Source organism: Centruroides sculpturatus, unplaced genomic scaffold (genome assembly GCF_000671375.1).
Source record: "Centruroides sculpturatus isolate CEXI.00-Female unplaced genomic scaffold, Cexi_2.0 scaffold1098, whole genome shotgun sequence".
NCBI lineage: Eukaryota > Metazoa > Arthropoda > Arachnida > Scorpiones > Buthidae > Centruroides > Centruroides sculpturatus.
In genome coordinates, this window is record NW_019385403.1 from 240143 (window position 1) to 254267 (window position 14125).

Sequence of the window (14125 nt, forward strand, 5' to 3'; positions counted from 1 at the left end):
AAGCGAAAGACGGGAGGGAGGTGTTTTCTGGAAAAAATTATTTTTGGACATCCTTTGTGGGATTAGATGACGGGACGACAAATAAAAATGCTCGTAAGATCGGCCGCACCTTGGCCTATTTCTCGACTTTCTCGTTACTAATTATAACCTGGTCGTCGCATCAGACTCATTGTTTTCTTTGAAAAAATTGTTCCAGTTGCGATTTGCGTCTACCCCTTATTGTTTTTTTTTTTTTTTTTTTTCTTGTGTTGTTGGTGTGTAACGTCGAAGCGGAGCGTCGGGGTTTCTAACCTTGTCTTTTGCCTGGGGCTGTGCTGGACAAACAGGTTATTTCTCGTTGTTTCTCCGACTGATATTCTTCATAAATAAATCATGATTATTTCCTTGATAATATCAGCAAACCCTACAGAGATCCGATCGGATTATTTCGCAGCCACAAAGGAACCACCATTCGCACCGGTGGCACATTGCAAAACCTCCCTACAAAACTGTTAATAAGTGACAAAACTGTGGTTTGTGGGTCGCTATTTCTTTGTCACGTTCTTATTTTTAAAAACGTAAAATGCCAACTCCCGGACCGTAGGTGGTCGCTCGCATCCTGCCCTAAAAACCGGAAAGGCTTGGAAATTCAGATTTATATCTCCTTTTACTAAAAACCTAGCTCCCGTGTTACTTTCTCTAAAGGTTTTTATGGTTCCACTCGACATGCGAACGTTAACGAGTCGTAAATTTCGATATTTCTAAAGCCGTCGATCGTTGCCACCTATCATCGTAATTAACACTCGTTCGAATTAATAACTAGACCATTATGATCACGTGATGCGTAACGGAGCCGGTTATTGGTCGGGGAGATTAAAGTAAGCGATCGACGGTTAACAGACAATGCAAAAGATGGAAGATAAAAGTTAATCGCCGGATAAAAAGCGGTTAATTTATCTGCCAAAAGTTATTATCGACCAAACAAAAACGTTGGTAAGGATGCGTCATCGACCGGATTTTGTTGAGTCTTACGACGTAACGGATACGACGAAGATAAGACTTAATCTTCTATTATCAAACCCTCGAGAAACAAAATACGATCGAGGGGGGTCCGTCGTTGGGTTTTTCGTCACTAACGCCATCTGGTAAGAGTGTTTCGAATTAAAATAATTAGTTCTTATTTTTATTTTTTCATTGTCCTAACGCTATCGAAAGCTTTTTAATTACAGTTATTTTAAACATTTTTCCGAATGGTATCAAAAACAACGCGAAGAAAATGCAGTTGCCACATTTGCATAAATGACGATTCTTTTATATAAAAAGAAAAAAACCGATTCCGAGTTCCAAGTTACTTTAGCCTACTTTTTTAAAAGGTTAACCGATTATTAGAAGTAATTTGGCACGAGCGAAAATTTGCCACGAGAATTTTATCTGATTTATGTATTTCTTTGCAACGACATTAACTAAGAAACCATCCTCTAATTTGGGAAGAAACGAGTCACGAAAATATTTTTGGATATTTTTAAGCCTTTTTTTAAACTGTTCTTAAAACGTCCTTACTAAGAAATCTGGAAAATTGTGTCTAAGCGATTTTCGAGACGATTCGTGACGTAGCTTTATATTTAAATTACGACGCCATTTTTAAGACTTAATTTATATGTTTATTTAAAAGTTTAATAGCTATAATTAAATTTTGATTTTAAGCCAATGGATGTTGCTACATGCTGTTTCTGTAAATAACCGAAACTTTTATGACATAGCGACATCTGTGGATGGGAATATCAATTATTGAAAATAAATACCTGTATTTATACAATTTAATATTAATACTTTTAAATATGTGATTACCAGTAATTTTTAATGCATTGAGAAGTGACTCTCTCTCTGTTTAAATTAGTTTGTGATCAAGCGCTCAACGATTTTAATTGTTATTGCGATTTTAAAATGTCTACCCGTATTCAACTTGTTATTTTGTAAAAAACTCGTTTCGGGTGAAATTACAGAGAAAAATTTACGCCATAGTATGCATGTATGTATGTATATTTATTTATTTACTAAGATAATTTGCCGAAACATCAACAAATCCACTTATGTCTATGGTCGATTTATTTTATTTTTTAATAAAATAAACTCAAATTACGGAATTTTGTACTTGTAAAACTTTTTTAAATCATAGTATCAAATATCATACGGATGGCCGAAGCAGTTAACGCATCAGTGTACCGCTGTGAAGTCCAGGATCGAATCCAGGTGAGCAACTCCCTAGGAATTTTTTATGGACAGTTTGTCACGGAATATGTCAGGTTCCGTCCCTCACCACCTGGCAGTTTCGTTATGGCTTCGTCGCACCCACGATGGGTATGGGAAAAAGATCTGCTGCATACAAGACGAAAAGAGTTTTAAAAAACGTACAGGTAACCCCGTATAACACGGGAGTTACGTTCCAAAAAATTGCTGTGTTATGTGAATCCGTGTTATACGAAACAAAGAACTTGTATGAAAAGGAGGGTTAGGTTCCAAAAGTTAAAAAACATACTATTATATTTTCATAATTAAGATAAATATCTTCATTAAAATTTTTAAAGTGATACATATTAATATAAATTAAACAATGTTTTCTTCGTCATAACTAAAAGCACTATTAACCGAGAGCGTTTTCTTTTTGGCAAGTTATCCTTATCCTCTGAGTATTTTTCTGCATTATCTTCAGATCCATGCTCTACCTTTTGCAAAAAGTATGTAATTTTAGATTGCTTGCTTCTAGTTAAAAGATCTTTATAAATTTCCTTATATGGTGCTAAGCACTTATGAAGAATAAAGCAAGTATGGAATAAGGGAAAAACATCTAGTAACATCAGAAGCAGAAGCGTCGAGATCTGGCAACATTGAAACAAGTTTCGAGAAGGACCATGTGTATCGACAGAAGACGAGAAAAGAAAATTTACATACTTATGTACTAATAGTTCACGTGAACTATTTTTTCTTAAGTATGTAAAAATTTATTACATTTCATGTTGTACGAGGGTTTAACCCAATTCTCGGACCGTGTCAGAGTGAATCCGTGCTATAACAGTACCGTGTTATACGGGGATGGTCCCAATTCTCGAACCGTGTTAGAGTGAATCCGTGCTATAGAAGTGCCGTGTTATACGGGGGTTACCTGTACTGTACAGTACATTAACTTATTAAATTTTTGAATGGGCGCTGACATTTTTAAAGGAATTATTTTTTTAAGAATTAAATTTATTGGAGTGTTAATAAAAAATGAATAACTTGATTGGTCAATATTATTTGCTCACAAATAAACCCGAAATATTTTTATCGTCAAGCATTCAAACAATATTTTCAAAATGCTGCCGTTCTTATCTTACGCCATCTGGATTTAAAAAATAGAATTATAAAACGAAAGGCCGAAGCAGCTGGCCGGTGTTACCTATAATACGTAAATTAGTCATCTTTTTTAAATTTTAATACATCCGGTAATTTTCTGCGAAATTTTAAACAACACAGAAACCGGATATCATGGGAATAAATTATTCATCTCGTAAAGAATGTTTCCTAGAACATTTTATGACTTATCCAGCATCGTTTTTAGCAATAATATCCAAGTAGAATGGATATAAATAGAAATCGTAATGATTAAATTCTTAAAATTTGACATCCAAAATAAAAGTAAATCATTTATCGAGCGAAAATATATTTAAAGATAAAATAATTATTTTAAAAAGTTGAAAGTTTTATCAACAGATGGCAGCACATTTAACAGTAGATAAAACGCAGAGCACGTGAATAATTTCAAAATTAAGAGTCACAAACATTCACGTGACTCATTTTTTGAATTAAATTGAATTAAAACCAGTTTCTGCTCATACATTATTCAGTTCGTAGTAACCGATAGCGGCATTAAATACACAATTAATAAAAGCGGGATTTTTGTCAACTCAACAACTAAACAGATTTCCTTTTCGAATTTTAACGAATCGGAGACTAATTTCACTTCCTCACTAATTAGAAAAGTTCTTCGTAAAAGTGAAAAATGTTTTCGTTTGCATAAGTGTAACCAAAACGATTTCGTAATTAAAAATGACTTATTATCTATACAAATGAGATTACAAATTTATCTCTCGATTTTCTCAAATTTAACTTTAATTTTTCCTCGCTTGTAGAATTTAAATTAACTATTTTTACACTATTAAATTGCGTACAGTATTAAATCTCTAGCCATGCCTCCTGTGTTAATACTAATTCAAGATGGCGGGTTAATGCTATAGACTAATCGAGTTTATTATTGATTGTACATATATTAATTTATACAACGAAATATTTAATAGAACAAAATTACAATTAAAAGTACCACAAAACTGACGTCACGCGAATTTTATATTGTGGAATATTTTTTCGTAATAATAACAAATGGGATAATAGACGTAGATATTTAAAATTATATTTGTATTATTTAAACAAAATTTCGAGTGAAAAATAAATTATTTTTATTAAAGTCAAGCAGCGTATCCTAACATTCCATATTGCTTGCTCACAAGCATTTCCTTTGCTGAGAGCTAGAGGCGCAGGCTACAGGATAACATTGGAATGACGTTTCGAAGTTCCACATGATTAAAATAATCGGTCTATTTATCGCTTAAATTAACAAAATAATAAAAATAAAATACTGTAATATCTTTTTTAACGTGTTTTTTTATCTATGGTAAAACAAATAAAGTCACAGCTTAAACTATAAAACTTTAAACTGCTGAAATCACAGACTTGTCATCCCTTTCTTCCAATCTTCAACCACGAAATCTACTTTTCTTAATTTGGTTTCTACCGAAAACTTGTTAAAGACAATTTTCTTTTCATTATTATAATTTTTCTCTTTGTATTTGCAATAGAACACAAAGCAATATCGACCCATTGTTTAATATATAATTTGAAATATATCCACACACGTTGTCTCCGAGTGTTGCCGTATTGTTTACATTCCGCTAGTTCCATATAAAAATGCAGTTGCAGCTATGGGTAAAAAGACTCATTCTCATTACCCTATAATTTCGCATTACTTAAGTGAATATAATAAGATTTTAAAATTATACAATTAATTCATGGCCTTTTTTCATAATGTTTCTTAATATGTGAATAGACAGACGAAAAGATTATTTCCATGGTTCTTTTCTTGTACTCGTATTAGTATTGTATACTTACCGACTTAGATATGACTTATAATTCTAATAATAATTATTGCTATGTTAGCCGTACACTCTGTCTTTTTGATAAGACCAGTAATGACGAAATCCATTCCAGAATGAGTTAATTAAATACTATGCGAGTATAGTAAGCTTGGTTCATTAGTTGTAATTAAGTAACTTATGATTTTTATCACAGTAATACAGCCAAAAAGCTTTTCAATATGATTTGCAATTTTTTTAAAAACCGGGTTCGTCCTGCCTTTCTTCTTGCTACGAAATTGAAAAGGACAATAATCGTTTGGATTGACGAACCGCGAACATCTATCCAATCTCGTCCCGAATATGAAAAAAGAAAATTCACGAGACAATAAATATATCCGATCCGAGACATTTCTTCTAATTTTCGACTCGAATATACAAAAATTAGCCAATCAATATTCTTATAAACCTTTAGAGAAATTATTATACACTGAAGAAACTTTTCGTTTAATCACTGGCAGAATTTGCTATGAAACTATAACCTAATAAATAAAGAAAATTGTCTCTTAAGGCCTCGGGCTTCGATATTTATCCGAGAGAAGAAAAAAGATTTTTACAAAGCATAGCTTAAGGTCTGGATAAGGCTAAATCCACTCCTGTAATTTTAAACTAAGTAGTATTGGCATTCAAGAACCTATCATTCATCATTATGAAATCAAATTCGTATAAATTGATGAAAATTTTAACAAACTTGTTGATNATTTCGCAAATAGGTCCATTTATATGGAATAAAAGTTAAGCAAGTCAATAAATTATAATAAATATCATGTGACCTAATTTCGAAATTCGTTTTGGATAGGAAAGGAAGCGCAGCTGCCGTCCCTTGTTTCGTTTAAATACGAGAGAAGAGATAAAGAGTGTTGGGATTTAGATAAATGACTGTTTCTACTACAAAGGAGGGCGATAATCGTTGATAATAACCACCGATCTGTGCTCCTTCACAAATAACTGTCCGTTTACAGTAGTGGTTGTCCACCTTCGGAATTTTTAAGTAGTTATATGTGCATCGACGATGGATGATAATTTTAATGTAGTTGAAAGATAAGGTTGTCTTATCTGTAAAATATCAAAACTTCCTTTCTCCTGCCTCGATTTTTTAGAATAAAATAGATACTTCATAATGTCAATTAATAATTTAGCTTTTGTTATTTTAATCGTATGGAGTGCAACGCCTTTTACCACCCCCAAAATATAACAACGAACGAGATCCGAACCCAGGCTTATGGAAATAAATGTATAAATTTGATAGATTAATTTCCAGAATTTAATTATTTCAAATGCCACAAAACATAAATCATATTCACTAGGCATTAGGGATTAATTCTATAATGTGATAGAAAATTTTAATTATATATACATAATTTTCTTTCTATCAGATAATAGAATGTAGGCCTATTATGCTGTACAGTTCATGCCATTTGGCTTAATTTACACTTAAGGTGTATTGTACATCAAGTTATACAAGATTTGAAATTTTGGTCTAAAATAATTTATAGACGGATGATTTAAATATAAATTTTAAAAGATGATCGAGAATTATATCAATATACGTTACGTTAGTTAAAGTCGATTTTAAGTATTGCAGGGCGATTATACTATACTTCCGGGCATAATTTGCTCATTTTGAACCACTAGATTCCGAATTATTTAAATTTTATTTTGAATGTTTGAGATAGTTTTCTAGTTGCGATTTTAGCGATGAGATCTTTGACAAATTTACGATTTTAATACTTAATATTTATTCTAAACTGTTTCTTCTCTTTCTTCATCATTGATTGAGAATAAAAGAAACATTTTAGAAATCGGGAAGAAAAACTCCTTTCCGACTCTAGTGTGTAATTTATAAACTAAATTTTTATTTATCAATATTTACAAGATGTTATTTTATAAATTATATTATATAAATCGAGACTAGGAGACGTGCCATGTGAATTGTACACAATGTCACTAGTCGGTACCTACGGAGAGGGAGTCATTTTTTTCTTTGAATGGAAGATAAATAGAAAAGTGGCATTTCTGTCATCGACTGGTTCACTTTCACAATTCGATTACACAAGAGGCATTATACAGTTTATTTATAACGTCAGATTCTTTACATTAGTTCGGAAAGGGCGAGGGACAGAGTGGGCTTTTGATCCAATCTCGTGTCGAATTACTGGGAAGAAAAATAAAACTATTTTTTGATTTTTATCGTCAAATTAAAAGAATTATAATGAAAATATTTATGTTAAATTTAAACCTAAAGTACGATGTATTTATTCGAAAACTGACGAAATTCTGAAATTTTATCGCTGTTTAAATTGTTTTCGAAGGGGGATAAAACAATAAATAGGTTATTTTTTAAGTGTACTGTTTCAGGATATTTTCGATCGAAATTTGGCAGAAAATCAATAAAATGTTTAATAATAAATTAATTGTTGTTATTGTTCATAATAACAAATTGTAATTAGGCCTACACATTTGTATTTAACGTTTATACAAGGTCATTTTTTCATCTTCTTTCGTCTTCCTATAGTTTCTCGCTTGCTCCGTGTAGGATTCGATTGCTTTCTCTTTAATTTTAACTAAAATATATAAATTCTAGAAACTTAAACTCCAAATTGTATAAAAAAGTTTAATAGAAAAAGCTTAGAATAATTTTCACACTTATTATTATTATTATTATTTTTCTTGAATAATGATATTTCTCTCAACTTGTAGTAAGCTTATTATACTCGGGAAACTCAAAATAATTACAATAAAATTGGCAAATTTATTAAAATAATTTGATAAAATCTTATATTAAATTTATAAAAATAACTGTCTATAATTTGAAAATTAGGAATAATTAAATTTCTAACTGATAATTCATAAGAAATTTGGGAAGAAAAATCCCCTCGTAACATTACATTGAGGTTTCTTTATCTGAAAATATTCTAAACATTTTTATTCATCGAAACTTTAGTCATAGATTATGACTTTGCTCTAAAATATAGGTTATATTCAATTAAATAATGTAAACTGAACAGTAATTATAATTAGATAAATCATCGTTAAAGTGTGTAACGTCTGCTAAATAGAATTAACAAAGATACGTTTATAATTAGTAAATAAACTAGAAAAATAAAGAACGAAACTAAATTTAAATTCGAGTTAACGCCTTAGTTTCGAATCGGAAATCTAATCGTAAAAATTATCAAATTATTCAAACACTTGTATAATTTCTTAGACGGGTTTCTTCGAATCTCCTATCTTATCATATCGCATTACTCGTCCCCACAAATCAGTCATCGTTCTGATAATTCGAGAGGAGCCATTCGACAATCCTTCATCCCGGGGTGGAACAATAATCGGCTTGTGTACCCATTCGACCGCACGTGAAAGTCGAACGAAGATTTTCGCGGGCTTTTTTACACATTCCGAGAACTAGATTACCGTACTACCGTTTTATAATGGGACATGCTTCGACCGGAAGTGTACGTGTACTCGATTATACGCGTCACTATACGAAGGTCACGTCTTTGGGGAAGTTAGGTGTGTCTTTGTAAAAATTATCTCACGATCAATTATAAAGGAATTTCAAATTCGAGTTAATATCAGTCATTGAATGACTTGCAAGTTACATTTAAAATGAATCACTTTACTAAAGAACGAAGCGGGAAAATTTATAAAATTTTAATTAAAAAGTCTATATTCTTTTGTAATAAATGTTTTAAATTTAATCTATCGAATATTATTAAAAAATAATTATAATTTTTCGTCATATTTAAGTGTTTTCGTGTATACTAGTTTATCTTACACAGACATTTTTGAGTTAGTTAAATTATAATCGTTATGTTTAATGATGATAAATAATTAAACTTAGACGAAATATTTTCTGTTAATTTAAATAAATGTTAACTAAATACAGGAATAATTGCAATGGAAACAAAAAGAAGTTAATCATTGTAACAATGATACAAGGTCGGTTATTTGTAATTTTAATGAGACGAATGAATTTTCTTTTTTCTCCTCTCTTTACAATAATGGCAATCAGATGGAAAATTCTATACGATTGGAAGGCGACGATGAAAGATGGTACTGTTTATGTCTGCCAACCATCACCATCTAGTAAAAATGTCCGTTTGTAGACTAAACTTTTGTGTGTAATTTATATGTCTAAAGATGCTGATTAGAAGTGAATTCGGACGAAACAATCGAGCAGGCTTAAATTAAAATTTGTCATTTTTATGTACAAAAAGAAGCTCGATTTGGCCTCGCCATTTTTAGGTTTTTATTTTATATATTTTAAAAACATAATTTAAAATTATTAAATGTGTTCGATGAAGTTTTTGAAGGTTTTTGTTTTGATTAACGCCAAAAGCGATCCTCCTCGCGGGTGGAAGGAATGGAAAGTATTTACACAAAACAGGCGTGGGTTTTTCTTAAACAATTTAGAATAATTTGTAAAAATATCTTTCGAACACTGAAAATTTCGAAAAATATTCAAAATTTCGGGAAAATTTATGACTTTGTTTCATTAGAACATATATTTTTCCGTAAAACATTACGAAATTTATGAACATTTATCGTAGATTATTCTGTGTCGTATGAATTTATTTTAAACTGTTTAAAATATAATTTTAACATTTTAAAATCGAAATTAAAAACCAAAATTATATTTATATAAATTATATAAATATAATTATATATATAATTTATATTAAATTATATAAATTATATACATATATATAAATGGACGTGTGTGTCCCTATATTTCACTTTTCAGCCAAAACTACACATCGCACATGAATGGTGTTTGTATGTGGTAGTAGCACCAAGTCTCAGNATTCGAATTGGTTCGATTATAGAACGATTGTAAACGTTCCAGAAAATTGATCAAATTGAAAATAGTTCGTTTGACTGGACGTAAAAATTCTCTAATTAGTCTGGAAACGGGGGACCTAATTCTTGCATTCTGTGAAAACGGGTAAGATTGTCTATAATGTAATTATCTTAATCTTCACTATCGTTACTTTTTGCCCACAAATAAAAACCCAGCGAAGCGGGTCCTTGCAGCTAGTTTATGATAAAAACCACAATTACGTATGGTACGGTTTTTTAGTTCGATTTAGTACCGTCGGGAGGCGTGGCGATCGGAGCGCGGTTTTATATAAATCAGAAAGAGTAGAAGCAGTCGATTACTTTAACAAGAGGAGTTCATTTAGATTTGTATTTTGGAAATGAGTGACCAACAGGCAGCTACCCCAGGTACGTTATAAAATTCCTTTCTTTATAGCGCCTTTCCCTCTCCTAACGGTAATTTGAATTTTAAACAAGTTTAAACGCACGTAAAATTCAAATTTCTGTTACTTATCGCAGCTCTATGACTTTAATTTTTATTTTAAATAATTTAAAAAAAATGAATTTCATATCATTTATTTAAATTTGATAGTTTTGTGCGCGTATATACAATACTTACGTACTCTTTTTAACGTTTTCTCTCATTGAAGATAAATAGGAAGTGTTACAATCCGTCGCAAATTAAATTTTGTCTCGACTTCCTGATTTTATGATTCTGACTCATTTCCTTTCGGTAATCTAACGGAAAGTTAATCATCCCTTGACGTGTTCAAATGATCTGTCTGCATTATTTAGGTCGCTTTTTTCTTCTGTAGCTTGTTGCGATTTTTCTTCCTTTTTTCTTTAATTTTTATGCTTTTATAGCGTGTGAATTTCCCTTAATGGCACTAAAAATCAATTTAGAAGACTGGTACAAAAAAATTTAAACAGTTAAGTCGAATAGTATGCGAGTTTCGGAGTGCTTATTTTTTGACGCTTGTTTTTTGTTTTCTTGCGCTCTGGCATTTTTAACATAGTGGAAACAGTATACGAGAAAATGGTTCCCTTCTGTTTAATGTCATCACTGTCTGGGTTCTCAATTTACGAAGTACTCGGTCAGTCAATGCTCCTGTTCTGGTTCGGAGAGCGTCGACTCCGCGACCTTGGATGACTCGCGAAGTTTTTACGGTGTTAATTATTGTGGAGGATAAAGTTTCCTTCGAATTTGACCCAAATTTTTTGCAGGCCTGGCGGAGGAGAAGTCAGTCGAAGATACTCAGAAGGAAGGAAGCGTGGATGTTAAGAGCGAGACGTGTACGAAGGAATGTTCGCACGGAGATGACTCTCACGTCACGGACAAAGGCGAATGCCACGGAAAAGACGCGGGAAAAGAAGAGAAATGATCAAAATTTTTACGTAGAAAAGTTTTTTTACAAATTAATGTAGAAAATTGTTAGAATTTGAATCAATTCCTCCTCGCGACTATAGTCGTTTAATTATTTAAATATGTTTTTTTAGTGAACGGAATTCGGACCATTACCCGGAAAATTTATATAAAAGTTTGGATTTTAATAATTTTTGATAAATTATAGTTGTAGTAGAATTGATTTAAGCAAAATTTCGAGATGAAAGTCGTAGTGCCAGAATAAAAATCATTATGTAATTGTCCGATTGTATTAGAGTTACTAAATTATTTTGTTTACGAGATGAATAAAATGTGATGAATTAAATTTTTGTAATTGCGACTCTGTCCATTTTTTTACGCAAAATATAAGAAAAAATACGTTACATTAACAAATGTTTTTAATTTTTAACGCGAAAATTTTTGACAAGAGATTAATTTGTCTTCATTAACTTCTCAAATTCTTAACACGAAAATAGTAATTAATGTTGACACATCTCTCGAAAAATTAGAAGAAAACATTAAAGCTCATTAAAAATTTAATCACAATTGAGTTAAGCAAGCATTCTTTATAAGCATTTTAATTTATTTAATTATTGGCAAAATTTCAAGTTTTATTATTAAAAGAAAAATGTAAAATTTTCTTTATTTGGAAAGATTTTCGACGATAACTTCGATATTTTACCAGTCAGAATATTGTATAACCAAATTACCGTTTTATATTAAAGCAATTATGAAAAGAATCAACTTGAGAGTAACGTCACGCGTGATGTCGCTTCAGTTAAACCAATCAGCACATTCCTTAATGATGTCAGTACTTTACGCTTAAAATTGACACACTGCCTGACATATTATTTTTTCTCTCACTAGATGGCGGAACGACTTTTCCATTAACTGTGTTAATTTTTTATGGAGTGTATTAACTGTAAAGAATCATACATTTAACAACTACTATAGCGAACTTCCTCTTATTCCAATACCAGAACGTGAAGCTCTCATAATACTGTTTATAAAGGCAGTGACATGTTTAACAAATGAGGAAGTAACTTTCCACAACCAAGCGATCAATGACTGATGCTCATGATACCAAAGTTGATTCTTTCAATAAACAGAATATAATATAGCATAATATCTGGATATCACGATAGGTATTCGGAATACGTGAAATGGAGCCTAATTATTCTAATTATGGAATGAATAATGTGACTGAGGACACAAATACCATATTTTTTCTCGATTGTACAAGTAATTGTCCATCCTTTATGACGTAATGCGGTAAAAGATGAAGTTAGTGTGATTCAAGCGACACATTCGATAGCCAAAAATAAATTATGTGCGAGGTGACGAAAAATATTAATATGTTAATTAGTACAAGAGACATCATTAATTCTCTTTCTAGAAACAATTCTATAAGAAGAGGGGGAAACGCTAAATAGAGACTATAGAACAATAATATACGATGAAATGTTACATTGAAAGTACCTGTCAATATTGGATAAATATAAAACTAACATAAAAATTATCGTTTATTTATTGTTATCTTTAATGTTTAAACACTATTAAACGAAGGCTCGATATTTCGGGACAAAACGAGGACAGATTCAAAATATAATGATGATTCAAATGAGTAAAATATAGACAATTAACATTCTTTAGAGGAAATTTTGGAGATTCGACTCGTGAAATTGTATGGCTCAAGAACTAATTCTCCGTAGAGAAAAATAGAGAATATTGTATGTACAATATAAAATCATTGTTTCACCTTCGAATAAACGTAAAAAAATGTTTTTAATATATTTGCAGAGTTTTTCTCTTTTTGCACTATGGACATTAAGAGGATTTTTATACGCTTTTTATTAATTTTGTGTCTGTTTGTTTGTATCCAGATAAAATCTTTTAAGTCAATTTTCATCCACTTCCCGTTTTTCGATCTATTTGAAATTTTGTATACATATGTTATTCTCGATAACAATACATTATTTCTTTTTTTAGTTTGCAAACAGTTTTAACAGTTACCATGAAATTAGAGAAAAATTAATATTTGTAAATAAAATCTGACAAGAGATGGCGCCACACGCGAGTTAATAAACCAAAGTCTATAAACATAAGGTCTGGACATTCGGAGAAAAAGCCGATTCACGGCCAGAATCTCCATATAAACCGAACGAAAGAAGAATGTCTGGACATAATACCGTGATGCATTGCAGTAGTCGCCCTATTGGTTCCCTTTGTTGTAGTGTATACGATGTTTATAGAGCGAATTTGACTCTGTTTCATTTTTCGATCTCAATTAACTAGATTTTTTTAAAACTATTTTGGTTTTAAATGGTTTGGTGTTAGGCACCAAATTGTAAAATTTTGTCAGTAAAAGGCGTAAGATTGTTTCGTTTTCTCGCTAACAAAACCAGGAGAATTAAATGGCTTCAATATTGCAGAAGAGCCAAGTGTAAATAACTGAGAATTCGAAGATGTATGGGGTTAGTGGATAAAATAACGTTGAAAATATAAATTTATGAAGTGTTTGCAATAACTTTTATGATGTAACGTAACTGAATCTTTTCGATACATTTTCAGGAGTCACGATTTGAAGTTAAAAGAGTGGACAAGAGAAAATTATTTCTGCTGATCATAAAAATAAATGTGTAAATTACTGTAAATATCATAAATAAATGTTGATATGTCATCCATTTGTTTTAAATTATGTTTCTAGTTAAAAATATTT

At 31.0% G+C, this 14125-nt stretch overlaps 1 long non-coding RNA gene across 1 annotated transcript; it reads left to right on the top strand.

Annotated features, from left to right (window-relative positions):
• Positions 1-10372: 10372 nt before the first annotated feature.
• Positions 10373-11740, top strand: LOC111638580. Its single transcript, XR_002758894.1, has 2 exons — positions 10373-10430; positions 11247-11740. It is a non-coding gene; the product is annotated as an uncharacterized LOC111638580 (long non-coding RNA).
• The last annotated feature ends 2385 nt before the right edge of the window (positions 11741-14125 follow it).